This window comes from Ptiloglossa arizonensis, chromosome 5 (genome assembly GCF_051014685.1).
Source record: "Ptiloglossa arizonensis isolate GNS036 chromosome 5, iyPtiAriz1_principal, whole genome shotgun sequence".
In the NCBI taxonomy this organism is placed as follows: Eukaryota; Metazoa; Arthropoda; class Insecta; order Hymenoptera; family Colletidae; genus Ptiloglossa; species Ptiloglossa arizonensis.
The window spans coordinates 12969081-12996440 of record NC_135052.1 but is presented as its reverse complement, the minus strand read 5'-3'; the positions used below and the strand labels follow the sequence as shown (position 1 = coordinate 12996440).

The following is a 27360-nucleotide window of genomic DNA, read 5'->3' as shown; positions in this document are numbered from 1 at the left end:
TCTCAAATTCCAAACAAGCAACTCCTCTTTTCGCTCCGCAAAGTCCCTTCTACGATCGAGATCTCGAATTCGACCCAAGAACCGATAAACAACTCGAAAAAAAAAGAAAAAGAAAAAGAAAAAGAAAATGCACATTCGCGTCGAATATTTTGCCCGGAGAGTGGTGTAAATTCGATCGTTGTTTAGCGCGCCGCGAAAGAATCGTCGTTGTCACTCGTGTACTTGAATCATCCACCGTGCGAGACAGAAAATGGGGCAGATGTTTTTCCCGCGATCGGGGAAGGCACGAGCGCGGCAGCGAGCCTCGAACACGTGTCCGCGGATCACGAGCACAGGGGGACGCGTGTCCAGAAGCATCGCGGCGTCTAAGAAAGGATTGACCTCGATGTCGAGTCCCCCAACCGTCCCTCTTAACAGCCCCCGGCCCCCTCCCCCGTCCACGAGTCGTCGATCTCCCCCCGCGAGAGTAATCACGGCCGTCTCTCGTTTGGATCCGAGAACGAAGTTTTTCACTGGCGGTGCAGAGAGTTCGGGGAGCACGAGCGGTGTACGAGGACGGCTGTGTCAACGGCCTGGCCACTATTCAGCGCAAGTGCGGGCCGCTGGTCAGCCGCTGGCGCGGGCGTCGCGACGAGAGAGTGCCAGAGGTCGTTGCCTCCACGGCTCCCGAGGCTCTTCTTCGTTGCCCCCTTCGCCGGCTAGCACGCACGCACGCTCGATCGCTCGCTTACTCGCTTACTCGCTCGCTCCTTCTACCCGGACCAAGCTGGATAACGTATTGTTTCGCGTTCTTTCTTACAGAGTGGCGCGGTTTTAACCCCTGCCACGTCTGCTTGAACTTGACGCCGCGCGCCGGAGCGATGTTCGTGTCCTTGGCTGCGGACGGACCGCCGCGTGACCACGGCGATCGTTGTCCATCGGTGGACGCAGGAAGTAGGAATTTTCCGCCGACGGTACATACCGGATCGAAACTAGTCGTAATGTTCGGATATTGGGATCGATATACTAGGTAGGGAAGTTTTCTACGGAGGATTGTAGTATAGAATTTTCCACGGGAGGATTTGTGATCGAAAGTAGGGGTAGTGTTTGGGTAGTGTTCGGAAATTTGATCGATTATCAATATGCGAGGCGACACGGTAGGAAAATTTTGTACGGAGGATTGTAGGAAATGGGAATTTTCCACGGGAGTATTTGTGATCGTAAAGAGTGGTTTGGGTAGTATTCGGAAATTTGATCGATTATCAATATGCGAGGCACGCTAGGAAAGTTTTGTACGGAGAAGTATGGGTGTGAGAGGATTGTAGGAAATGGGAATTTTCCACGGGGGTATTTGCGATCGAAAGTAATGGTTTGGGTAGTGTTCGGAAATATGATCGATTATCAATAAGCGAGGCACGGTAGTTTTCTACGGAGGATTATAGTGTAAGAGGATTGTAGGAAATGGGAATTTTCCACGGGGGTATTTGTGATCGAAAGTAATGGTTCGGGTAGTGTTCGGAAATTTGATCGATTATCAATATGCGAGGCACGGTAGGGAAGTTTTGTACGGAGAAGTATGGGTGTGAGAGGATTGTAGGAAATGAGAATTTTCCGCGGAGGTATTTGTGATCGAAAGTAGTGGTGTGGGTAGTGTTCGGAAATATGATCGATTATCAATAAGCGAGGCACGGTAGTTTTCTACGGAGGATTATAGTGTAAGAGGATTGTAGGAAATGGGAATTTTCCACGGGAGTATTTGTGATCGAAAGTAGTGGTCTGAGTAGTGTTCGGAAATTTGATCGATTATCAATATGCGAGGCACGGTAGGAAAGTTTTGTACGAAGGAGTATGGGTGTGAGAGGATCGTAAGAAGTGGGAATTTTCCGCGGAAGTATTTATCGGATCGACGATGAAAAGTAGTGTCTTGGATGGTGCTCGAAAATCGAGATCACAGATTATCATTATGCGAGGCTACGATAAAGATCTTTGTTACGAAGAATTTTAATTCGATAGAGGACGTTCGAATCTTCCACAGATGTGCCGATCGAATCGACGATCGAAAGTAGTACCTTGAGTAAGGTTCGAAAATCAAGATCGATTATCAATATGCGAGGCACGATGGAACATTTTTACACGGCGTACCGTGTACAATAGGGGACTCCGGTTCGTTCGAGTCGAAGAAACGGTAACTATGGCGGGTATAACTCCTGATCGTGAGTTCGAGCAGAAATTGTATCAATACCCGAGACATTTACCGTCATTGGTCGTTAACAAGAGATATCGATAAGTCAGAGAGTATTCTTCGCGTACTCGGAGTACTCTGGGCGTTCGATCGAAAGAAACGACACTGTTTACAGTGGTGCCACGCACGATGTTCTAAAATCGGAACCAATTATCAATAAGCGAGGCACGGTAGAAAACTTTTATACAAAAGACTGTACACAATAGATGACTGTCCTCCGCTCGAGTCGACGATCGCTCGAGTTAAAGAAACACATGGTGGGGATGACTCTCGATCACGAGTCCGAGCATAAATGTTATCAATACCCGAGGCATTACTGTATCCACTCGTTAATCGGAGCGATTGGTAAACTCCGGGGTGTTAATCTATCGGTATTGCAATTATTTATTCGTCACATTTTACAAACTTCCAAATTGCTATTGTTTCTTTTTTTTTACAACAAATCTTCAAAACACTGTCGCGATGGAAATAAAATCTTAAATCATTGCAATTAAATCCCGGGGGACACCCCGTATACGCTTCCATGCTCCGGGATTGCTTTCTCCGAAAGCGTGCACGCGTACGTAGCGCTCAAAGGGTTCACAAACATACTATTTACATACTCAATGGTGCACGCGCGAAGTTACGGTTGTTCAACGCTCGCCGAATCTCGTCGCTTTCTCGGACGAGTCTGTTTCTTTTCCCGTGGCACTACTCGTGCTCGGTTCTGTTTAGAAAGCGGCGGAACGAAACGCGCCGCCACGGAAACGAAGAATACTGGAAACCGTTTAATTAATCTGTGAAAAGCGAGGGAAAAAAGCAACGCGATACGTTAACCAGGCCCGCGGCCGTAGGAAGAGCGAAAGGGGCCGAAGAGCGCCGCGAGTATGGCATCGGGCGTCGTGGCAACGACCTCTGTTACTCTCCCGTTTTTCTTCGACGAGCGAGTTACGTGGATACGAGACTTTTTCCTCGCGGCGTTCCAATGCCCACCGATAATAACGCGAGCGCTCGAGAAAATCGCCCGCGAATCACTGGACAACCACCTTCTCCGAGAACGCGCGTTATCACCGCGGTCATTTCCGCGGTAACGCACAGTACATTCTGCACCGTGATTGATAAGAGAATCGTAACGGTCGTCTCTCCGAGTGTCTCCACCGAAACGAATACGTTGTTGTTTGACGAATCTCTCGAAACGAAGAATATTTTTGTCCATATTTTGTATTCTTTACGTACGAATGATGCAAAGTTATAATATTTTTTATTTGAAAATTTTCTAATATTTAGAAAAATATTATATATATATGTGTATATACAATTTTATATATATATATAAAATTTTTCTATATGTGAAATATATATATACACATAATATTATTATATATGTATATAATATATATATAGTAATATATGTATATGTATAATTATTAAAAAATCTACATTTTGATGAAATTCTATCAACGCAATATTTATTTGTCATCAGCATGCGTTACCTAAATAACAATCGTAAAACACATGTACGAATAAAACATATGTCCGGTGAAATTAGAACGATCGTCTCGAGAAGATCGTACAGGTAGATTTAATAACGACAATTGCGATGCAGGACGGATTTTTTTCAAATAATTAATAGAGAGCGATCAGAATTATTCCATCGATGCCCCTCGCGAAATTTTACCCATTTCGGAGCTCGGGTAATCCATATCGAAAATGGTTTTATTTGAACAACGATATCGCGCGTTTGAAATTATTTAATCGAGCGTTGAAGTTTCTTGATCGGCTCGGATTAAATTGAGCAATAAAAAAAAAAAATACATGCAAACGTAACGATAATTCCGAAATTACGTTTCGATTCCGATGCAGCTCTGACCGTGTTTAAATCGGATATACTCTGTCGTACACGTAAAGGGAAGAGCGGTTATTTAAGAGAGTTTCGAATAGTATATTATAGCAAGATAGTGCAAAAATGGCGGTATGTAGAATCGAGATTGCAACGATCGTATTTTCTTCGCCAGCGAGTAATCGATTTCTAATTTTAAAGCGAAACCGTATTTATTGACGGTACGAGTGATACAATTAATTGCAACGAAAGTGTTCTTTATTATTTATTTCGGTGTTTCCCGTGTTGGTTGTAGACCATCTTCGAGAGAAACATAAATTCTAGAACCGTATACGGATCATAACCCTTAACATTAATTCGATCGATACTCGCCGTTTAAAAAAATCTCTCTTTCAACCTCGGTGATCCTACACCCCGGTTAGATGTAACCGAGTAATCTTGAATCGATCTAACGATTAATTTATGGCACACGAGAAGATTGCAAAGATAAAAATATCGGGCCGTCATCTTACGTAAAAATCTTTTGTTTTCAATTCTCTCGGATTTCATTGTAAACAATGTTTACGTAAGTTGACTTTCCGATACTTTTATCTTGGTAATCTTCTCGCCTTTCATAAATTAATCTTTCGTACACTTATCTGTATTTTCTGTATAGATTAATATTCACTCACCGAAGAAGACCTACAGTCGAGCTCGAAACGTATCGATATCGTACACCAGTATGCTTCTTCAACCCTATTGTGAATTATCGGTCCAAATTTACTATCAACAATCATCCAAATATTTTTTCACCGAGGTTTGTCGTGTGTAAAAAATACAGCGCTCGTTCGAACATTGAATAAAAACAACGACGAAGAACGTTCCTCCGGATCGGTTCTCATCGAGAAGAGGAGAGGATCGGGACCCGTTACATTTTTTCCTTGTTACGGCGTTGATTTGCGCGCGAGATGTTCGCCAATAATAGCGCGAACACCCCGTATAGCGAATACAGTCGAAAGCAGAGGAGCAGGAGATTCGAGCGCGCGATAGACGGTTCTCTGGTGTCGTCGAAACGGCCGTTCGGAAGTAACGAGATACAAATAGAACCTCCTCGCGATTGCGGCAGTATGGAGCGAGCCAGAGGTGACTGCCCCCGTATTAGGTCACATTTGCGCCTGCTCGAACACTGCTACTCGCCGCCGAGACGATTACGCCGCGTTCACAGGACCGTCGAACCTTTGACCCGTGACCGACGATCGCTGATCCGAATTAACTGGCTCGGCTGCCCGCCTGGCATCGATGATGCATCGATCGCGGATAAACGATCGAGACACCGATCGAGATTCGGTTCGAATCGCGCCACGGATTTACCCGATGAGTATGTGTCGTATCGTATCCTATCTGGTAATCGTGAGTGTACGTATTTTGATTTCTCGATTCTTTTCGAACGTCGACGACAATTAAAATCGATCGCTGTCGAGATACGGTTCGAAAGACCTCGCGAATCTTACTGTTCTAAACGTATCGTATTTGGAAATTGTTACAGTAGGTATTTTGAGTTTGGATTTTTTGAAACGTTGATGAAAATTAAAATCGATCGCTGTCGAGATACGGTTCGAAAGACCTCGCGAATCTTACTGTTCTAAACGTATCGTATTTGGAAATTGTTACAGTAGGTATTTTGAGTTTGGATTTTTTGAAACGTCGACGAAAATTAAAATCGATCGCGTTTCGTGTCGTGATATGGTACGAAGGACGTCACGAAACTTTCTGTTGTAAGTTTTATCGAATAAAAAAACTTATCGAACAACCTATTATATTGCATTCGATTGGATCGAAATCGTAGTAGATTTTTTTGACTGTGGATTTTGAGACCTTAACGAAAATTGAAATTTATCGATTTTGCGTTTGCGTTATTTTAACGTTAGAATGTTTAAAATAAGATGGATAAATTACTCGTGCGGTAGTATTTTTTGAAGACTCGTGGAAGTTTACGAGGTTTAGCGATTTTTTGAACGAAAAGAGACGATTTGTGTTATAGACATTGTTGTAAATGTGTTTCTCATTGTTCAGTTACACTTTAGAAATTTGTAGAAAGCGGAGTTGACCGGTTTTTGACTTTTGAGAATGTCAATAGAAATTGTCTATTAATTCGACTTGATCTTGTTCGTTGACCCACATTGGAAGAACATACGTTTGAGAACTAGTAGCAATTAATTTTCAAATGTAAGGGGAAAGCATTATAAAGTAAGAGATTTTCGTCCGATAAATAATTTTTATCGATGCGTTAATCGTTCTTATTATCAAAACACTTATTTACGTTCTGTTTCGCATTTGTGGCAAAGTGGAGCAAAGCACCTTATTATCAATTACGATAATTGCAATGTAAATGTGCACAGTTTTCGTTGCGTTATCGTAAAGCGAAGAAGAGAAAGTAACTTCTGTGTAATACGGTGATACTAAATTACGGCAATTAGTACATTCTCTGTACGGGAATGCGATAAACGTACATATGTACGGAACAATAAGAGGAAATATGTTATTTAGAGTGAGCATGCATCGAAGAAACGATAACAAAATTCTTTCCCTGTGAGTACGAAGAATCGGTTCCAACGATTCGATCGGTGGCTATACTGGTAACAAAACTACGAACAATCGTAAATATCGCATAATGTTGCAAATATTGCACACAACGATCATTTGTTAAAAAATATTAGTAGGTATTCGAAGAACGATTAGAAAATTGGATCAATTAACGCGATATACAAAATACATCCAAGTTTGTTTCACGTACCAATGTGTACGTCTGTTTGTGCATAAATAATTTCAGAGCATACTGTTTAAACAAGTATCTGTAAGAGTTCTCTACAAATTCTGCAACAGCTACGGTGAACGATATTAATCGTTTTCGACACTTAGGTAAGTGTCGTCTTCTTAAAATTTATATCGAAATGCTGACCGCTGAAAACCAGAAGAAAACGCTGGTTTTGCATTAAAAGAAGTCGAAACAGATACGTCAAATTACCAGCCAGTCGGAAATAAAACAGAGCTGCAATTGTCACCGTATGTCAAACGTATGATCTACATTCGTGTTGTAAACGCAGACAGCCATTATCGCTATTAATTTCAAGCAGATTAATCAATCGCGTGGCTCTGTTTTCTATTTATATCCGATCTCCGTGTTGTACCGTGACCGTATATACCGCAACGGAAAGAAATAATGTTTGTGTACCGTTTTTCTGCGATTCCTATCATTTCTGAATCGAAGAAAATTCGATTCCCTCTTCGAGAGAACATTCGGTGAACTCGCAAGTGAAACAATATTCCAAAGAACTGAATCGTTTTACGAGTGTTTCGTTCGGTACGTCACTCGGTGTAACTTACTTCGAACGTATCTCTTCCACTCACTGCGATACCTTTTCTTATTTTTCGCAACGAGCCCCAGTAACCCCGAAAATAATCTCTCCGGAATACTCAATAAAGAAAGTTGTCTCACATTCAACGAACGGTTGGTTCCGTCTCCCCAAATCTTGCATACACACGTACCCGAAATTTCCATCGACAACATTGCAAATCCATCGCGAAGGTTACAACGGTACACCCTTACAATTTCATCGATATTCGCTAGTGAGAAAGACGATGTCGGATACAACGAAGCACACATGTACGCACACATATCGTGTACGAATTTCATCGAACGCTTTCAGTCGCGTAGTTTCGAGAAAAGCACGATTCGCGTGTAAGCTCTCGCGCGTGCACGGTGCGCTCGCTCGTTCGAAAATCCCGCGGATGCATTCGAGAAGGGCCGAAAAGTGCACGTGTACGTAACGCGTGGTAAAATACGTTCGAGAACGCGCCTAAAAATGTATCGAGAGCAGTATGTTAAGTGCTCCGTAGTGGCGGGGGAAACGGAGGGGGTACGGAGGTAAGGTAGGGGGGAAGAGGGACCCTCGAAGAGGAAATAGAGGACCATAGAGCGTGCGGTGAACGAACCGCCGACTCGTTTTCGTACGGCAGACCGTATAATTGCGAGTGCTCGTCGCGGTTCAATCGACAAATGGGTCTCGGTGGAAAAATCACGTGATATCCGAATCGTGCCACGGACGACTTCCGCGATAGCCTCTTTACCTATCCGCGTTAATTGAAACCACAAGTGTATCGTATGCCGGCGCGATCGCTTGAAAATTGACAGGGGAACCGACGCTACGAAGCACGCAACGCGCGCTCTACTTACACCCGACCCGATTCGTAGGCGTCTATGACGCGCGCCATTTTACAATCTTTACGATCTACAACACCCGGGAAGTATACGTTTCATCGAACACGGCTACGTGGACTTTTAGGAGCAATTCCGACGCGATACGAAAATTTTCTCGACGGTTTGCCGGGTAACGGCTTCGTATTTAGGTTGGGTAAGCGAATCGACCTCCTTCGTGTTCCCCGTTTTGTCCAATCGTTTAGAAATTATCGAATTATTTGTACTCGAGGTTTCGTTCAACTATTTAAGAGTGTAGAATCGAAAGTTGCAAATTTTCGTGGTTCAGGGAATTTTTTGGGATTTTATGATTATTAAATTTTCGCGTTTCAGGGAATTCTTCGGGAGTGTATAATTATTAATTTTTTATCGTTTCAGGGAATTCCTTGGGAGTGTGAAAGTAGCAAATTTTCGTGTTTCAGGGAATTTTTGAGATTTTATGACTATTAAATTTTCGTTTTTCAGGGAATTCTTCGGGAGTGTATAATTATTAATTTTTTATCGTTTCAGGGAATTCCTTGGGAGTGTAAAATTACCAAATTTTCGTGTTTCAGGGAATTTTTGGGGATTTTATGATTATTAAATTTTCGCGTTTCAGGGAATTCTTCGGGAGTGTATAATTATTAATTTTTCACCTTTCAGGGAATTCCTTGGGAGTGTAAAATTACCAAATTTTCGTGTTTCAGGGAATTCCTTGGAAGTGTAAAATTATTAAATTTTCATGTTTTAGGGAATTCCTTGGGAGTGTAAAGTTTTTTACACCCTTTCGCGGCATCTTGGAGGAAGTATAGCGATTGAGCGTGCCCTTATGGCAGTGGTTCTCAAACTTTATACTTCCTCCGCCTTTTTGATTTCATAAACTGATCTCTAGTGTCTTCCAATCCATAAAAGTAATACTAGGATCCTTTGGTTAGATAAAAAGTAAATTAGTGTATCAATATTCACCCCGCATGATTTCCTGTTCGATGAAAAATACTAAAAAATGTCAACCCAACCGTCTGTATAGGTAACTATGAAAACCGCTGGAGCTTAAATCTACGAAAATGAAAAAAAGTTAATCTTCGCTTGTTTCGTTACATTGTTACAATTCACAAAAAAGGGTAAACATGTTTAATAAAATGAATAAATAAGATAGTCACAAGTACTCACTTTTTGTTATCAATTATCAATGTACATTGGTGACGAATGAAAATATTTACAATGATCGTAAATTATAGAATAAAATAGCTCGGTATTTTTTCGTTACGAAAATGTTGACAACAAAGGCGACGAAAATCGATTTTTTACTTACACATTCCTCTTTACATCGATACGCGCACCACGTTATTCATCGTAATAAATCATAAAAAGTTTGTTTCGGAAGCTCCCCTGTATCCCCAATAATTGTCAGGATAGCATCGGAGGAGTAAAACTTCGAAAAGTAGTTTCGCCCCTCGAACCCGAGTCAGGGAAGTGACTGAAAAAATAGCCCTTATTTATGACCGCTCTGGAAACCCACAAACTTTCGTCAGAATGGTTTCCGTCGCTGTCAAAAATATAACAAAGATGCTCGATAAAAACCATTCGATCCTGGAATGTGCAATTAAACAATTGTACCAAAGTTCTACCTATCGGTAACTTTATTCCATACAAAAAAAAAAAAAACAGTAAAAACAATCATTTCCAATTGTTCGATAATTCTAATACCAAGCAACCATTGATTTTCGCATACCCCATCGTTCATTTGCATAACATTTCGTGCGCGTAGAATTTTCGAAGAATCGATAAATATTCACCGGTGTGCAGCTCCCGTACATTTCCAATACACGTTGGTACCGCGAACCCGACTCGAAGCGAATGCCTCATTGCGCACTGTAGGGTTAATTCCCTCGGTAAATTGGCCGTGCCGTTCCACTCGAAGCCCCAAATATAGAACCACTTTTCCTCGACGGGCAGGGGTTACGGTTTAATAACGCACAAATTCTATGTACCATTGTCGTGGCGAGAACCGGTACCAGAATCACAATTTTCAATTTAATCGTATTCAACGTCCCGGTCGAGTACGGGGTTGCGCAACAGGCAATTCAAATAGAAATCAAAAATCGTGTCTGCGGTGCGCATTTTTCGAATCCGTTGGATGCCTCCTACGAAACCGGAGCACCTCCTCGCTTACCACCTCTCGCGTATTTACCAACGCGAGCGAGCGAGCGGGCGAGTAAGCATCTCTTGCGCGCATGGCGGCACGTGGCCAGCTACGAAACGCATCGCCCGTAGCATACCGTAACTGCATGCGCGAAACTCGCAGAGTGCCTCGCTCGAAATCCGCGGACAATCCGCCGGTCGTTGCACCCGGGTACACGTACACATTCTCAACTGGTTCGCTCGGCCGGCTGGCTGGCTCACTCTCTTTTTCCCTCCCCTCCCCTCCCCTCCACGCCACGCCACGCCTCCCTCTCCCCTACGCTCTCCCCACCACCGGGCGACGTCATCGCGAGCCCCATTCTCTCGTCCATCCCGAGCGTCGCGCTCGTAATTATTTATTCCGTTGCCCATTTTTTTCCCCGGTCCCGCGAGCATTCTTAATCCGTCTAATTGCGCCAACTCCGTCCACCCTTTCTCCTGCTTGCCCTCACCCCTCACCCCCGGCCGCGAGAGAGTCGTAAATCCACGACGAGCGTAAATTTACGTTTACGCGCTCGTTACCGAGTCTGTTGCCGCGCTGCTGCTGCTGCTGATGATACTGCTGCCGGTGCTGCGCGCGCCTTTTTCACTTTGCAGTGCCACTACCTTTTCGCCGGTTCTTCCCTCGCGATTTTGACAACCCGCGCCCAATGGCCCGTTTCACGTTGCGCGCGACTCGGGAACGGGTCCGAGTGCACGTAGCATGTTTACTGCTCCTCCAGAGCTCTTTATTTTCGGAGTTATTCGAGCCGGAGTACTTTGATTGTTTGCCGGTGAAAAGTAATAATTTACTATTAATAACTCGCCGGGAGGAAAAATGTTAAAGTTTGAACACTTGTTTCTGGAACGTAATGTTTATTTTGCTTCTCCAGTGGTCTTTGTTTTTGGACTCGCGGTGGAACACCGCGATTCTTTGACGATATTACGTAGTGGTTGATTATTGATAGTTTGCGAGAAGAAAATACTAGGACGGAGATGTTAAAATTTGAATATTTATTCTTTCTCCGGAGCTTTCCAGTTTCGCTGGTAATAAGTAGCAATTCGCTATTAATAATGAATGAGTGGGGAATGCGAAGATTTTGGATGGTAAAAATTGCGATTGTTTGCCGATAGTAAGTAGTAGTTCGCTGTTGACTTGTGGGAGGAAAATACGAAGATTGTGAACGTAACAATTTAACAAGATTCTAAGCATAAAATAATAATAAGAATTTTAGGGACGAATTCTACCGTTGGAGTTGTGGATGAAATTAGCCATTTATATCTCGAAAACTATGATAAAAGAAAGTATCGAATGTGAAGAATTTGAATAAAAGAAAACGTCCATGTTCGTGCAAGTCGCTTTTCTCACATATGTGAAAAATGTATCCTGCGATTGGTCGGCGAAGACTAAACTCCTTTTACATTCAACGTTTGTTTATATTCCTTTTTTATCTTAGAAATTACTTTTACATCCTGTCCTGTATTCGGGTTGTTACTCGTGCAACAAATTTCATAAAATTTCTTCCATTTCTTCCCCTCCTCGTGTTATAATGTATGCAACTGTGCTACGTAATGCATAAAAAAAGGAAACTCGAGAAAATAGTGTTTCCGTTTAGAAATTTGTCCGATCCATAAAAATATGCAAATACCAATTTAATCGCTCTTCCGATACCAAGCTGCAACAAAAATCTAGTCTCGAACGACCGACTAACGTCAGGAATGATTTACTCAAAGTAAACACGGCATGACGGTGTGGAACGATGTCTTCCATTAATCTCGATTTAAAATTCGACAAAATATCCGGTTAAATTTGTTTTCTCACTTTTCACCGATAAATTACTTTTATTTTATAATTCCTTTCCTTTTCGTTTCCATAAATATTAAATATAAATTTCACCGTCTAAACAACGAAAAATTTCCCGGACGGTATTTCGTTCGAGAATCACCGACGATACATCACCGATGTTCGAACGTTCGAATCCACTTCGTAACGTAAAAAGGTTTTTACGATTCGCGGGATAAAACAAAAAAAAAAAACGAAAAAAAAAAGAAAAGAAAAAAGAAAAGAGAAACAAGAGTGAAAGAGTCGCGCGGAGTATGAACCAGATTCCGTGCACGGCCCACTCGCGATTCTTTTTTTCCATAAATACGGAAGAGGAGCCAACACGGCCCAACGAGCGGTTTTAAGTCGAACGTCGGGCTGCTCGGATGAAATTCATAGAGAACTCTCACCGTGGAACGTCGATGGATACCGAGGCGTGTAGTTTACATCGCGGCGGTGCCGAGTGGTTCAACGACCGACACGGTTTCGCTCGCGTTCGAATCCACAGCCCGACTTTACTCGGCCAACGAAACGTCGAGCCGCGATTACTCTCGCGATACTACGGCCTACGAGAAACTGGCGTGCATCTATTAACCCTTTGCGGTCGAAGTTGTTACGGAATCGTCAAACACCCGAGTGAGTAGCTACTTCGTGGCTACACGTGTACGTTATCCACGCACACGAACCCGGAATGCAAAGACCCAACGCCCTTAAGGGGTTGCACGCCCAGATTGGGGGACGTGAAATATTTAAACGTTTTTATCGCATCGGAACCGTACCTTCGAAAAATTCCTCCTCGTGCACGCATTATTTACGGAGTATGAAAATATTTTTATTCTTTCGAAAGTTCATTTTTTTTTCTTTTCTTTTTGGATTGAATGTAACTAGTTTGACCAGAGTGGTGTGCTTCAGAACACGGGAAGACGGTGTGGAATATTCTAATTCGAAACCGAATTCCAAGTTGAAAAACGATTCGGTTTCGCGAATGTATTCTTTTCTCTATTCGCGTGGAGAATTTTTGAGGAATTTTCAAATATCAGAATGGAGAAGGTTTAATGTTTTCGTTTTATCTTTTTACCCGAATATGTGGATTGTTTCTGTTTGATATTTTTGAATGTATATAATTAATGGTGAAAATAATTTGATGAGAGATTTTTGGAACTGTTAGTTCTATGACGACGATTCGGTGCACCTACTTCAGAGGTAACGAAAGAGAACGTGAGTCCAGGCTCGTGTCGAGCCACCTAAAGCCACGTTCTCGCCCAGTCGTTTTATTTTTTTAACCAAAGAGAATCTACGTTCAAAATATCCTCAAGTAGGTATCCTAAAAAGCCACACTCCCACTTACACGTGTTACACATTTGACGAGAAAGAGTACGAAAGTGAACAAGTGTCGATAATGCATTTATATTTACACCAAATGTACAACTGACTCGCATAAAGCCACATTCCCACTTATATATACGTATTAACCATTCGATAAAATAGACGACGATGTCTTATGACTTACAACGTCAGTGATACTCGTGTTCCTCAAAGTGTAACGTAGCATCGTTTATCCAGCAAAGTTGTCCGTCTTTCAACCCTTCGACCTTTGAAATTTCAACCTTTCGACTCGTTACGATCAGTTTCGGCCACGTGCTGACGATCACCAGCCGCAGAAGCGTCGATGCTATTTTATCATTCGCGTATTTGTCGTTACGCAACAATTGGGTAACGTTGATTCGTTGAAGTGTACGCGAACGTGGCTGTACGCGTCGTATAGACGCGTTTTCCCGTAAATTTTTGGAAATAGAATTCCCGTGACCTGCGATCCCGGTGCGAAACGGAGCACAAAAGAGCGAGCAGAGTTCTCCCGTGGCCACGGAGAACGTTTCGGGATGACGAAAATATACCAGTTAAGGAGCACGGTCAACGACCCCGCCGGCTTCTTCCTATGCCGCCGCGACGTAACGTCGTGATGTATTTCCGGGAACCGAGGCCGATTAATTAGGCGGCGGTCCGCGCCATAAATTAGGCCACCTTATACACCGATAACTCTATCGCGGCGTGTTGTAAATTCAAACCGCGTCGCTTGTATCGAAATTAATTCGCGAAATCGATTCACCGAGTCGCGGTGATTTACGTCGAACAATTGAAAATAAAAGAAAAAAGAAGATGAAAGGAAACGAGAAAGAAGAATGTACCGACGCCCACCGGATGCCACGTGTCGATGATTCAACGGTGACATTGAGGCATTTTTACATCGCGCGTACGATTTCGGTTGCGCGTACTACCTCGTACGCGTTGTACGTTAAGCGGAGAATTTACTTTCGCGGAGAACGGGATCAACGTTGCCCCTGTACGCGTAGCTCTATTCGATAACAGTCGCGGTTACTGCCTCGTTAACTGTCCGTGGTTATCCCCACCCCTTGACCGTGTCTCGCTCGCTCTCGCTGTTCACCGATCTTCCAAACGGTGGCTCCGCTCGCTCGCGTTGTCCCTCGTTCTCGTCTACGACGTACGTACGTGCTCGGAGTCAAGCGAACCGAAAATAGATAACAGCTGAATTTCTGGAACGTCTGCCTCCCTCGCTAACTGTACACGTATATTCTGTTGGTGAGAAGCAGGGAACGTTGCGCGCGATCCTGGAACGATACGTTCGCTTCGCGGGTATTTATCGAATTTGTCAACATTTTGTAATGAATTGTTACCTTTGTCGCGCGAAGAATGTTAATAAAAATTTACGCGTCGATGTTTACACAAATCACCCGATAACTTCTCAAGATTACAATTCAAGGGATGAAAACACACTCTCGCGTTCACAAGCTCGAATTTATTTTATCCTCTTCGTTCTTTTATCATTTGTAACGTTTTCGAAATTTAAGTTCAACGGGTATTTTATCTTACATTTACAATGTTAAATTTGGAGAGATTCGACGTTTCAAAATATTAATTCAAAATAATTTATTTTATCTTACATTTACAATGTTAAATTTGGAGAGATTCGACGTTTCAAAATATTAATTCAAAATAATTTATTTTATCTTACATTTACAATGTTAAATTTGGAGAGATTCGACGTTTCAAAATATTAATTCAAAATAATTTATTTTATCTTACATTTACAATGTTAAATTTGGAGAGATTCGACGTTTCAAAATATTAATTCAAAATAATTTATTTTATCTTACATTTACAATGTTAAATTTGGAGAGATTCGACGTTTCGATTTTACATTAGCGTTACAATCTTCAGAGTCAACGATACACGAGAAATTCATGCAGAAATTGTTCCAATTGAATAACCGCTCGATAATCGATGCAAATTTTCTAATCGACGATTGATACTGATTACTGTAACCAAATAGTAAGAGATTTTATCGTGTAACAATTTCTCTGGAAATGAAAATCCCCTCGTAGCGTACGCTACGCGATACGAATATCGTAGCTGGAGAGTACGTTAGGGAAAATACTAAAAAATCGAGTAATTGAAATATTAACGGCTACGATTAATCACGATCCACGAACCGTCTGACGTGATAAACCTCATCGGGTGAGAATTCGATCGAACCGGTTCGTAACGAATTAAACGGGCGGTGAATTTTATTTGCTCGATAAATTTCAACGCAACGGGACCATTATTGTTATTGATTCGATTCTGTGGGACGGGCTGCGTAAAATCGTTCGCTCACGGTCGATGTCCAGGGTCTCGACTTGATTTCAAAACGCGTGACCCTCGAAAATTAGGCATTATACCCACCGATGGTTATCGAGTTACGCTTCCTCCGTCGGTCCGTTAGCCCTTTCCTCGCTTTTTCCAGTTCGAGGTCATGGGTGCCGCTTGACCTTGAATATTCCACGTCGAAACGATCATCGTTGCCCGGTCGCTATTGTTCGATTTCCACGAAGGCTTCTGTCGGCATGAAAAGAACAATTTATTCCGTGCATTTTCGTCTCGACGTTAAAATATCGATCCGATATCCAACCGTGGTCGATAAAACGAATTTATTCCTGGCTTTCTACTCGCCGGTACCATTCCCTTAATTACTATTTATTCGACACCTCCGAATGCACAATAATTCGAATATCTTTCCATTTGGAATTATTCCACGGTTTCGTGGCACTCGGGCAAGTTTTCCATTCTCGTTCTAACCGTATTGCTTTCTTTTTTTTTTTCATTTCTCTTTTCGCCCTTTAGTTTTTGAAATGAAATATTTCTCGAACCTTTAACAATCTTCCATCGTGGTTATTCGTAACTTTACTCGTCTTGAAAGTCTTCGTTAGAGGGTGATTTCAAACGTATATCGGCATTTAAATTCTAGTCGTTTACTATTTATTCGACTCTCCGAATACACAACAATTCCAATATTTTTCCATTTGGAATTATTCTATGGTTTTGCGGTTATCGGAAAATGTGTTCTCATCGTGTCTGTACGGTCTTTTTGTTTTTCGTTCCTTTTCGCCTGTTAGTTGTTGAAAAACAAATATTTTTTTTGGAACTCTAACAACTTTTCACCATAGTTGTTCGATTTGTGTCTTCGTCAGAAGGTGGAGTAAAAGTTATTTCGACATTCGAAACTTAATTAAAATGTGACACCATATTTTGTGAAAACCAAACGGTCAATGTTCGAAACACTTTTTCCTATTCGCTGTACACGTGCCATTCTCCAAGTTTTCACCTGCATAGATTTTCTTTTTTTTTTTAAACGCGAACAAAATTTATTTTTTGTTGTGACACGACGCTACGGTACGAAGCTAAGAAGACATAAATTCACGCAGAGAAGAAGCATACGAGCAAGGATCCACTCGAAATGACTAATAGCGATTTTTGCTTTTGTTTAGACGTACACATACATTATTGGTGTATCGCATCTTACGATGTGTCTAAATACGCGTTAAATTTTCTCCGTACGATAAACATCGTTCGATACTCGAACGAGGAAAGTTATCGGTGCTCGTTCGTGACACCACGTAACTCGTTTCAATTACAAATTAGTACGCAATTAACTCTATCTTCGAAATGAAAATTTAGGTGTTGGACAATCTTGTATGTCCCCCGATTCTCGATACGTATCTCGCGACACTTTCCAGCCGGCTATGGTGTCTCGTTAGCCATTACAACCCTTCGAAAACATGAATCACGCGTTTCGATTACAAATTATACAAAATGATCTCTTCCCTCGAAATTAACATACTTTCTGGTCAATCTTCAACGTCCCCCGATGTTAATCTCGATCCTGTGACTGAGCAGCTGCCCGTTAAAATTTCGATAACATCGATCACTCGTTGCAAATTGCTCGGAATTACGTCTTTTTTTTTTCGAAATTAAAACACACTTTCCGTACAATATTGTATATACCTCGATCGCGATATCGATTCTTCGGTTTTTCAGCCGGTCGTGTGTCCCGTTAATCGTTACAGTCCTTCGAGGACATTGATCGTGCCTATCCGCGAACCATCTCTCGTTCGAGACAGGTGTCGCTTGAATTGTTATTTTCTTTTCGTCGTTTCAACGTATTAATTACACATTGGGAAAAAGTTACCGGTAGCTCGACAAAGGGAACGCGAACAATATAATCGGAAACGTTTGCAGGGTCAACGGGGCCAGCGATCGGGTTCGTTTCCTCGCGATTCGAATTTGACGCGCGACGTAGCGGTCGGTCTTTGACGAGGTTCTGTTGTGTCGCGAACGTGAAATGCAAATGGCTTTGCCCACTTTTGTGGCACTCTGCGTGAGCCGGGTTCAACGAACGCTTTTATTTATGCCCGCGAACGAGGAGCGCCGCGACGCGCCGCGGTGCACGTGTCGAAGATGAATCGCGTTACATTTCACTGTTGGTTTCAACGTTTCCCACGTATAATCCGTTCGACCGCAACCGAAATAACCGATGGTGATTGTAAATGAAATCCAACGTCGATCGACGAAACTGCACCCGCCGAAGTCGTCCTTATCAGTGATTTATGGTTGTCCGTCGTCCTCGAGCTCCGTAGCTTGAATTCTTCATTGGATCTCGTAGCCAACGCGAATCGAGAACTCGGCGCTAATTTTATGCGACTGGTAGATATCGACGTCTCGATTCCGTTGTACAGTTATCGAGGTTCATCGCCTCCTTATCGCTGTAACGTTTGCAGCTGGAGGCCAAGAACCCACGCCTTTATCAATTCGCACGTTCCGTTCGAATTAAAAGAAGTTCTAATTCTCCAGCAGAGAAGGGGTGCAGTAATACTTTTCTCCTCGAAAATATTCTTTAGCGAAATTCCCTCGAAGGGTGAACAACCCTCTTTGACGTTATCGCGCGTACAGTGTTTGCCGAGAATCGTTGAAAGGAGAATCTCGTTCACCGTAATCGAGACTTTATGGATTTGTCGCTCGAAACCGTGTTTTTCTTTAATCTTAACGTAGGTTTTTTCGCGTCGAATTTTATAACGCAACGAGAGGACTGAGGGAATACCGGAGCATTCAGTCGCGTTTATTGCGAATAATAGTTTTAACGATAGACAAATGATACATTTGTTATTTTGTGAGGGGGCGATAGATCGAAAATAACCCGTCTTTGAGTATTTAGGGGAAAAAATATTCCAAATATATGGAACTCTAGCTATTACGGTGGATTTGAGTAGAGAAAAATAATGTATCGCGAGGATGGGTCGATAAAGACACGAGGAATGCACCGAGATTAGGTCTGGGTTAGATGTTAAATTTCTGGAGTAAAAATACTTCAAATATATGGGACTCGGGTTTCTAATTTTTTAACACGATTGTACGATTAAGAGAACAATTTCGTATAGGTGTTACACTCGTAGCAGGTTTAATTGTGGAAATACTAGATATTCTGTGGACGCGGTGGGTCGAAAACGATTCGAGAAAAGTATCGGGATTAAACGAGGTACAAGACGAGTAATTTAAGTAGCTCGAGTTAGACTGATTCTGGACAAAAAATTCGTAACGAACTCTTCCGTTGTTGTCGCGGTCGTCGCGGAAGGAAGTGAAGAACCTCGTTTCTTCGGCAACCGACACGAATTAATCCCTCGACGTCCAGACTTTTCTCTCTTGTTAACTTTTTCTCGTTCTTTTGTATCGCGAAGTCAACAAGTCGCCCGGAGACCTTGGAAGAGATTTTCTCTCATTGCGGTCCGCTTCGTCTCGTAATAACTTAATTGAATTCAAACCTGAAGTCGCAGATGGTCGTGTCATTAAAATAATTTTATTTTCTCCGCACCTTCGCTCTTCGTTACATCACACACGGTTACGCAGTTACGAGCCAACGATTAGGTTGAGCAATCCCCATTTTCCTTCTACCGTCTACTTCTGGTATCTTTTCTACGTGAAAAGTATTTAAATAGGAAAGCTATATGTCATCATTTTCTTGTCACTCTCCAGGCGACGTATCCACATCGTTTTCCTACAATAAATAACTTATCGATGCACCGCGTCAATAAAATACAATCGAATCAATGAATTGGAAAACTGTAATTTTGATTCACTTATACACACCCAAAAAGAAAAAAAAAAATCTCCCTCTGGAAAATGGTCGAAAAAGTCCCCACTTGTGGTAAATTTTCAAGAACTTCACACTACTGGAACGAACTGTAATTTTGATTCACCTATACGCACCCAAAATGAGAAAGAAATCTCCCTCTGGAAAATTGATCGAAAAAGTCCCCACTTGTGGTAAATTTTCAAGAACTCCACACTACTGGAACAAACTATAATTTTGATTTACCTATACGCACCCAAAAAATCTCTCCGTGGAAAATGGTGGAAAAACCTCCTCATTTGTGGTAAATTCTCAAGAACTCCACACTACTGAAACAAACTGTAATTTTGATTCACTTATACGCACCCAAAATGAAGAAAAAATCTCCCTCTAGAAAATGGTCGAACAAGTCCCCATTTGTGGTAAATTTTCAAGAACTCCCCACTACTGGAACAAACCGTAATTTTGATTCACTTATACGCACCCAAAAAATCTCTCAGTGGAAAATGGTGGGAAAACCTCCTCATTTGTGGTAAATTTTCGAGAACTCTCCATTATTGGAACGAACTGTAAGAATTGTAATTTTGATTCACCTATACCCACCCAAAAAATCTCTCCGTGGAAAATGGTGGGAAAACCTCCTCATTTGTGGTAAATTTTCGAGAACTCTCCATTATTGGAACGAACTGTAAGAATTGTAATTTTGATTCACCTATACCCACCCAAAAAATCTCTCCGTGGAAAATGGTGGAAAAACCTCCTCGTTTGTGGTAAATTTTCGAGAACTCCTCAGTGCCGGAAGACGCGTCGTTTCATCGTCCTAAATGTTGAGCACATATTTACCTTGGTTCCCGGCTCCGTTGTTACGCGAGCCACGAGCCAGCCGTGGCGTTAATTAACAGCGCGGAGATAATGTCGGGGGCGTAATTCTATCGGGCGTTTCGCTAAAACGATAAGACTCGAGTGGCTCTAAGGCGAGTTAAGCGACCCTGAAAGTTCAAGAACGCCGGGTGAACGTCCGCGCTCGAGCGATTTCGCCCTTCGTGGTTTACCGCTGCTCCTTCGGGTATCAGTTGTTCCATCTCGGGTATCAGAAGGCGGGTCACCGGCTGTCCAACCGGGAGAAATATTATATAAACAATTTCGCCTTGCGACACATATTTACAACTCGGTTCGCGCCCCGCGCGATAGTTTTCTAAGCGCTTCCGATAAGCCGCGGCCAATAAGAACACAACGACTTAGATGTGACCTCGCCATTCGCGGGAGTGCTGCTCCGTTGGAGAAGTTCGTTGAAAATTTTTGTAAAAATCGTTTCGAACGAGTTTCTCGGAATATTACGACGATAGTCGAGAGCTGGGGTTTATTTATGAGTTTTCCAAGATGTGGAAGGGTCTTTGTGCGGTGTGAATCAAGCTTCCTTTATTTTCCAAGGGAGGAAAATTTTCTTGTAACGTAGAAGCTCGACGATGTTAGATTTCCAGGGAAATTATCTCGATAATTTCGGTGGAATACCGGAACCGTGTATCATCATTGATTTTGTATTTTTTTTCAACAGGAAGGTCCGTGGAAAATAAAAGTCGATAAATTGTAACGAACAAAAATATGTAAGAGTATTTCTTTGTAAATGAATTGTCACTTGTATTTTAACGTGTTACTTGAGTTTTCCCCTTCACCAGGAAATTATACAACGGAGGTAAAAATTTCGATTATCGTGTTGTATTTTTTATAGTAATCGCGCGATACAACGAATGCAATTTATTGGAGAATAAAGGAGGGAAAATAACGGAAGTCAACGTTTTGATAATCGTATCGTATTTGTTGCAGTAATCGCACGGTGCGAGTGTAATTTATTGCAAAATAAAGGAAGGAAAATAGGGGAAGTCAACATTTCGATAATCGTATTATATATGGTATAACAATCGTACGGTGCAGCGAGTACAATTTATTAGAGAATATATATATATATATATTTAGTGTACGTAATGAACACAAATCTTCGTTTCATTGTTCTCATTCGCAACTATTTATTTTCTTCGTAATCGCTTTATTCGATTTTGTACAGAATTTTGATGCTACTCGCATATTATTACGATCATCACCAATATCGTTGTTTCTTCGCTAAACGATTTTCTCTCATTGTGAATAACCATTTCACTACGGGGTGAGAAATATATCGAGTGAATTTTTGAATAATGCAACTCCTTTTTATTTTACATTTCGATGAAATGATCTTTAGAATATCGATCTGCCTGGAAAGTTGATAAAGTGTCGAAATACAAATTGCCACGAAAATGTTGAGAATTTAACCAGAAATTGGCATAAAGTAACTCACCCGCCACGGAGCTCACGTAAACGTCGCTCTCGGAGTTACGAACGCGCGTTTGTATTTGTTTTTAAATTGCTTGGAAACACAGTGTTATCATCAACTGCATGTTACGTGACGTCACGTTACCATGCAGATCAGTTGACGCGTCTCACGCGTCTCTCATTTTCTGACGGAACACATTTTTCGTGAACCTTGAGCCGTGAGTCGCGTGAGCCGTAAATGATGTAAGAATTGCGCACAGAAAAAGTGCGCATTTACGAAACGATACCAAGCACGAAATCTTCCGATAAGAGAGATCAAAATATTCGGCAAGCAGCGCGGAGATATACGCGAGACTGTGAACGTAGCCTAAGTCAATACTTCTCAACGTTCTTTTTCTCTCGACATTAGTGTAACGTAGATCGATACAACGCAAAAGACGCGATCATTCGATACGGTATGTATTAAATTCATGACTGGTCAAAGATAACGATAAAAACCCACCGTCGAGTCTTGTGTAAAATCGCTAAAAATTATTTTTCTATTTGAAAATCCAATTTTTTTCAGACATCGTACACGTACTACTTTTTTAAAAACATAGACGCGAGTAAAAATTATTTCTCTATTTGAAAATTCGATTTTTTTCAGATATCGTACACGTACTACTTTTTTAAAAACATAGACGCGAGTAAAAATTATTTTCCTATTCGAAGTTCAATTTTTCTCGATACGTGGAACTTATATGGATAGTAGTATGTAGTTTTCTATAATTTGATATTTTCCGAAGGGTATTTTTACGTTCGGTGGAAGCTTGGATATTAATAATGATTTTTTATGGAATTCGAATCCGAAATACTCTCTTAAAGTAATTTGTATATGTATTTAAACGAATAAGGAAATTTATGTCCCATTGCCCTGAGTACGTGTGGTAAAATAGACAAGGTAAGTTTCAATCTCTATTTGAAGATGAACTTTTTTCCCTTTCAGTTGGGAAATTATCAATAATCCTGTTAGAATTTTATCAACCTGATTATACGTACGAAAATGAAACTATATATATAGTTCGACAAAATGAATATCTAACGCGAGAAAAAATAGTTGAAAAAGAGAAATCAATATACCGAAGAATTTCACCGTTTCAACGTTTATCTTTCATCCACGCGCTCTTTCAATCACGTGTAATTAAATAACTTTGGTTCGAAAAACAGTATCCCGATAATTCGGAGATTTGGATAAGATAAACGTCCATTGTTCTTCCCCCCGGAAGAACGAACTTCAGTTTCGATCTTAGTTCAAATGAAATTTTACACCACTGTGCTTCAAAGATTGCATTATTTTCGCACACCTATTTCTCTCTCCAATTAATCGTACAAGAAGAACAAGTGCTCGAGAATGACCTCCTAACGTCGAAAACGTAATTCGATACATGGACGAATAAAGAATACAGTTCTCGTTACGATTGCAAATCGTTGATAATTTATTTTCAATGATTCGCAAGCGAAAGAATATCTACGAACGGGAGAGGTTCGAGTGATCTCTGACAAAGGAGAGCGCGTTAAGAAATATCTAACAAAGGACGTTGGTGTAGAGTATACGAAGTTAGATTTTGCATCCGACGTTTCGATCATTACAAACGATCGCGATTCCAAGCACGAAGCGAGCGTCGGGCGATGCCCCGCGTACAGAGCGATCTTTCGCGACATTTTTTTTTTTTTTCTCTCTCGATGACTGGGAAGTCATCGCCCTTGATCTAACAGTGAGCCACGGACGCTCCATTACACGAGGCTGCGGTACGAGCGAACACTCGAAAATTCGCGATATCATTATCCCGGTGTCGTTTATTCCCGATAAAATCTGACCTAGATGCGGTTCACTGAACTCCCCGCGAACGTGTAATCTCTATTGTCGCGTCGTTCCGTCGATGTCCGATATTATCTAACGTTTCCGATACCAGCCGCTCTCGAGGACCTTTTTATAGCACGGTTCCTTGTATTTCGACTCGCGAACCCGACCTCGACGAATTTATATCCTGTCTCCTGGCGATGCACACGGTGTGTCGACAAAATTCCCATCGCTGGAACCGAAAAGTTCCTTGTTTCGGTGCCGGTCAAAAATTGACCACTCCTGGAAAGGTTCAACGACCCGACAGGACGAGAAACTTAACGACGGTTTAAAATGCTCGAGCAGGTGGAGCGTATTTCTAAAAGTATTCCGCTGGGAAATGATTTATCAATGTCTATTTGTAACCGTCGGAATAACGCTCGAGAAACGTTCTTTAAAATCTCCGGAATATCGAAAAAAGATACAAATAGTTACATACCGGAATACTTAATGTAACAATAGAATTTCGTAATCCATCGATTCAAAGAGCCAGGATTTCAAATCTAGCGATTTCAAAGCTGAATTTATTTTACACAAAAGGGTATATTTGATTCTCGAACCCATTGTGCCAAAAAGTATTACTGCAGCGAAAAGTTTCTTCTTTCGGTCACTGGAGAAGTTGAACGACCCGAAAGAACGAAAAACTTAGCGACAGTTTAGAATGTTGAATCGGGAACAGCTGAAGCGTATTTCGAAAAGTATTCCGGTAAGAATTGATCTATCAATTTCTATTTCTAACTTTCGGAATAATGCTCGGGAAAATTTCTTCGAAAGCTCCGGAATATCAAAAAAAGATACGAATAGTTACGTACTGGAATACTTGATCCAATATGAAACATTCGAAACTGAACGTTTTCAAAACAGGAGGACATCGATGATTTAAACATTTTTCAGTATTAACGTATTATCGATTCGACGCAGAAATTTCTTTCTTTTTATGGAAGACACCATCGAAAGAAATTTGAATATTATTCCTACGTGGTACAAATTTTTTCTACCATTTATTTCGCGTAATTTATCGATTGTACAGTCGCAATAGATTGGTCCCCTCGGAAGCAAAACCTATTTATTATTCCCGAAAATAAACGTGTTCCTAGTATCGCTTTGTTCCATTTCTATCGCGTAGCTTGTTAAACTTCTACACTACTCTATCGTTTCCTCCCGATACACCAGACCTCTTGGAAGCAAAAGCCGCTGCTTACAAATTCCTCGAAACTAAATTTCAAAGAACCATGTTTCAACCGTGCGTATATTAATTTTTTCTATCGGTTGTACCACGAAGAGCGATTTCTTCGCGAAACGTTGACCTCTCCCCTCGCGATCGAAACTATTCGTTCCTCGAAACTGACTAAAACGTGAACAACGACGACTTAACAATGACGTTCCTAACAGCGTTGTTTTCTCCTGTTTGGATAGATGGACTCGTAGCACCGGGAACAACGGAAACAATAATTCCACCGGTGGTGGAAAAACCGAAGTCGAGCGGTCAACGAGCGGATGTTAATAGATAGGACGCGTAACCTCGACGAAGGCGACGAGAACGACGCGATAACCGATGCCATTTCTGGAATTCTCGAATGGTACGCCCGCGATGGACAAAACTGGAGCAACGACCTTCGAATTCGGCGCGGTCGACGGGGTTCGTGAACCCTGAAAAGAGCTGCCAGACCACGGGATAGATGGTACAGTTATGCTCTCTTCCTCCACCTGCTTCCTCCTCCTTTTTCCTCCATCTCGTTCTCTTTCCTCGTCTCCTTCTTCGACCTTCCCTCCCCTCTCCTCTCGGTGGTGCTCCCCTCCCCGCCACTCGCGGTCTCTCGCTCCCCCACTCCAACTCTCCAAGCGCTCGGTCTCTTTCTCTCTTTCGCGCGCGCGCGCGCGCAGTTCCCTCCTTCTCCCTCAACAATGAGTTCGCGCACGCCTTCACTCCCGCGCTGTTACCCGCGCCGGAGGAAATACCGTATGGTCACCTCGTCACCGTGGCGAAGAGGAAATCCCTCCGGTTCGACGACCTGGCAAAAGGTGACTCCGATTGTCTGGAAACGAACGACTCACCGGGACGTTGCGATCGATCCGCGAAGAAAACTGCTTTCCTTTTCTTTTATTCGATTAGGCGTTGGAGCGCGCATGCGCGGACCGTGCCGGGTTCGCTGCACCGCGAACGCCGAGAGAAGTCTCGCGGAGAAACGAAGGGCCGGATGGTGGGGGAAGAAAATGGGATGCGAGGTGATTCGCGGATTTGATTAAACGAGACTGATGTAACGTGTACTTATCTACAGTCGGTGGCAAGAGTGCAAGCTCCGTGGATCCGAATCTTACGGACACGGTGATCCCCCGCTTTGTTATTTATTTATTTTTTATTTTTTTCAAAGGTGGGCGTATCAAAGATTCAAATTACTCGTGGGAAATCAAACTCCCGGGTTTTTCGAGTCGCGTCGAGCTTACCCCGTTACTCGCGAGGGAACATTTGCTCGTAGGTTTTTCGAACTCTCGTTGCGGCTAGATTTTCGATGATTGTACAGAGTTTGGAAATGAAATTTTGATTCGCGGTGGCAATTAGGGAAGATTCTCGGTGGGTGGTTGCGATTTTAACGAAGAACAGTCGGCCACTGTTGCGAGAACTGTTGCCGGTGATGTGGAAAACGAAAGTTTGGAAATATTTTGGGATAATTAATCATTCGTTACGCGAAATTAGATCAGAGGCTGGGTAGGGTTGGACGAATTTCAATGTGTAGATTTGACGATTTAGGAAGTGGATTCGGTACAATTTCTTTAACATTTTTATCGCGACAATTAGATACACTATTTACAAAATTTGTACTTATTTTCTCGCACCGTTTAACAAAGCACGTAATTTCTCTTTCTAAATTAATTAAAGACTTTTGAACAATTTCCAGCTGAATTGTGAAACTTTTCATCGGGTAAACGATCGATTGAAATTAATTTTCAATTTTCGTTACACCAGAATCGAGGAATATCGAGGAATTTTTGTCCTGGTAAGAATACATACAGAGATAAGAAATATTTTCCCTTATTTGTCACGCGTTCTTTTGGGGACGTTTCGTTGGTTAGAAACGACGAGTGGTTCTCGAGGTAAGTTTTCTTTCACGAAATAAACAATGACGCGAAAGGAAAACGCGACAGATAGAAGTTTCTCGACGCGGCAGGCAAACGGGAAGACTCGGAAGGTCATCGACCTGTCTGTGGTCAGCGAGGACGAGTATGGATCGACGATGGTGGTGGAAGAGCGGGGGCAGCAGAGAGGAAGAAGACGTTTACCCGTAATGACACGCGAAACTTCAGTAGTACACGGGAAACGTGAGAAATTCTTACGCAAAGAGGAGGCTCGAGGTAAGTGGGTCGCTGATTCAGACTAGTCGGGGCCACTCCGAGCTGATATCAACGGGTTTTAACGGGATCGTGAGTAATCGACTCTTGCCGTCAAGGTGCAGCCACGAATTGGAACCGAAACGAGACAGG

At 42.1% G+C, this 27360-nt stretch overlaps 1 long non-coding RNA gene across 1 annotated transcript in view; it reads left to right on the top strand.

Moving 5' to 3' along the window:
• LOC143147241 (uncharacterized) overlaps positions 1–25686 on the top strand; it is a 231661-nt gene extending 205975 nt beyond the window's left edge. Inside the window, exon 6 of the long non-coding RNA XR_012992208.1 lies at positions 25297–25686. This is a non-coding gene — a long non-coding RNA (uncharacterized LOC143147241). The remainder of the gene's footprint in view (positions 1–25296) is intronic.
• The last annotated feature ends 1674 nt before the right edge of the window (positions 25687–27360 follow it).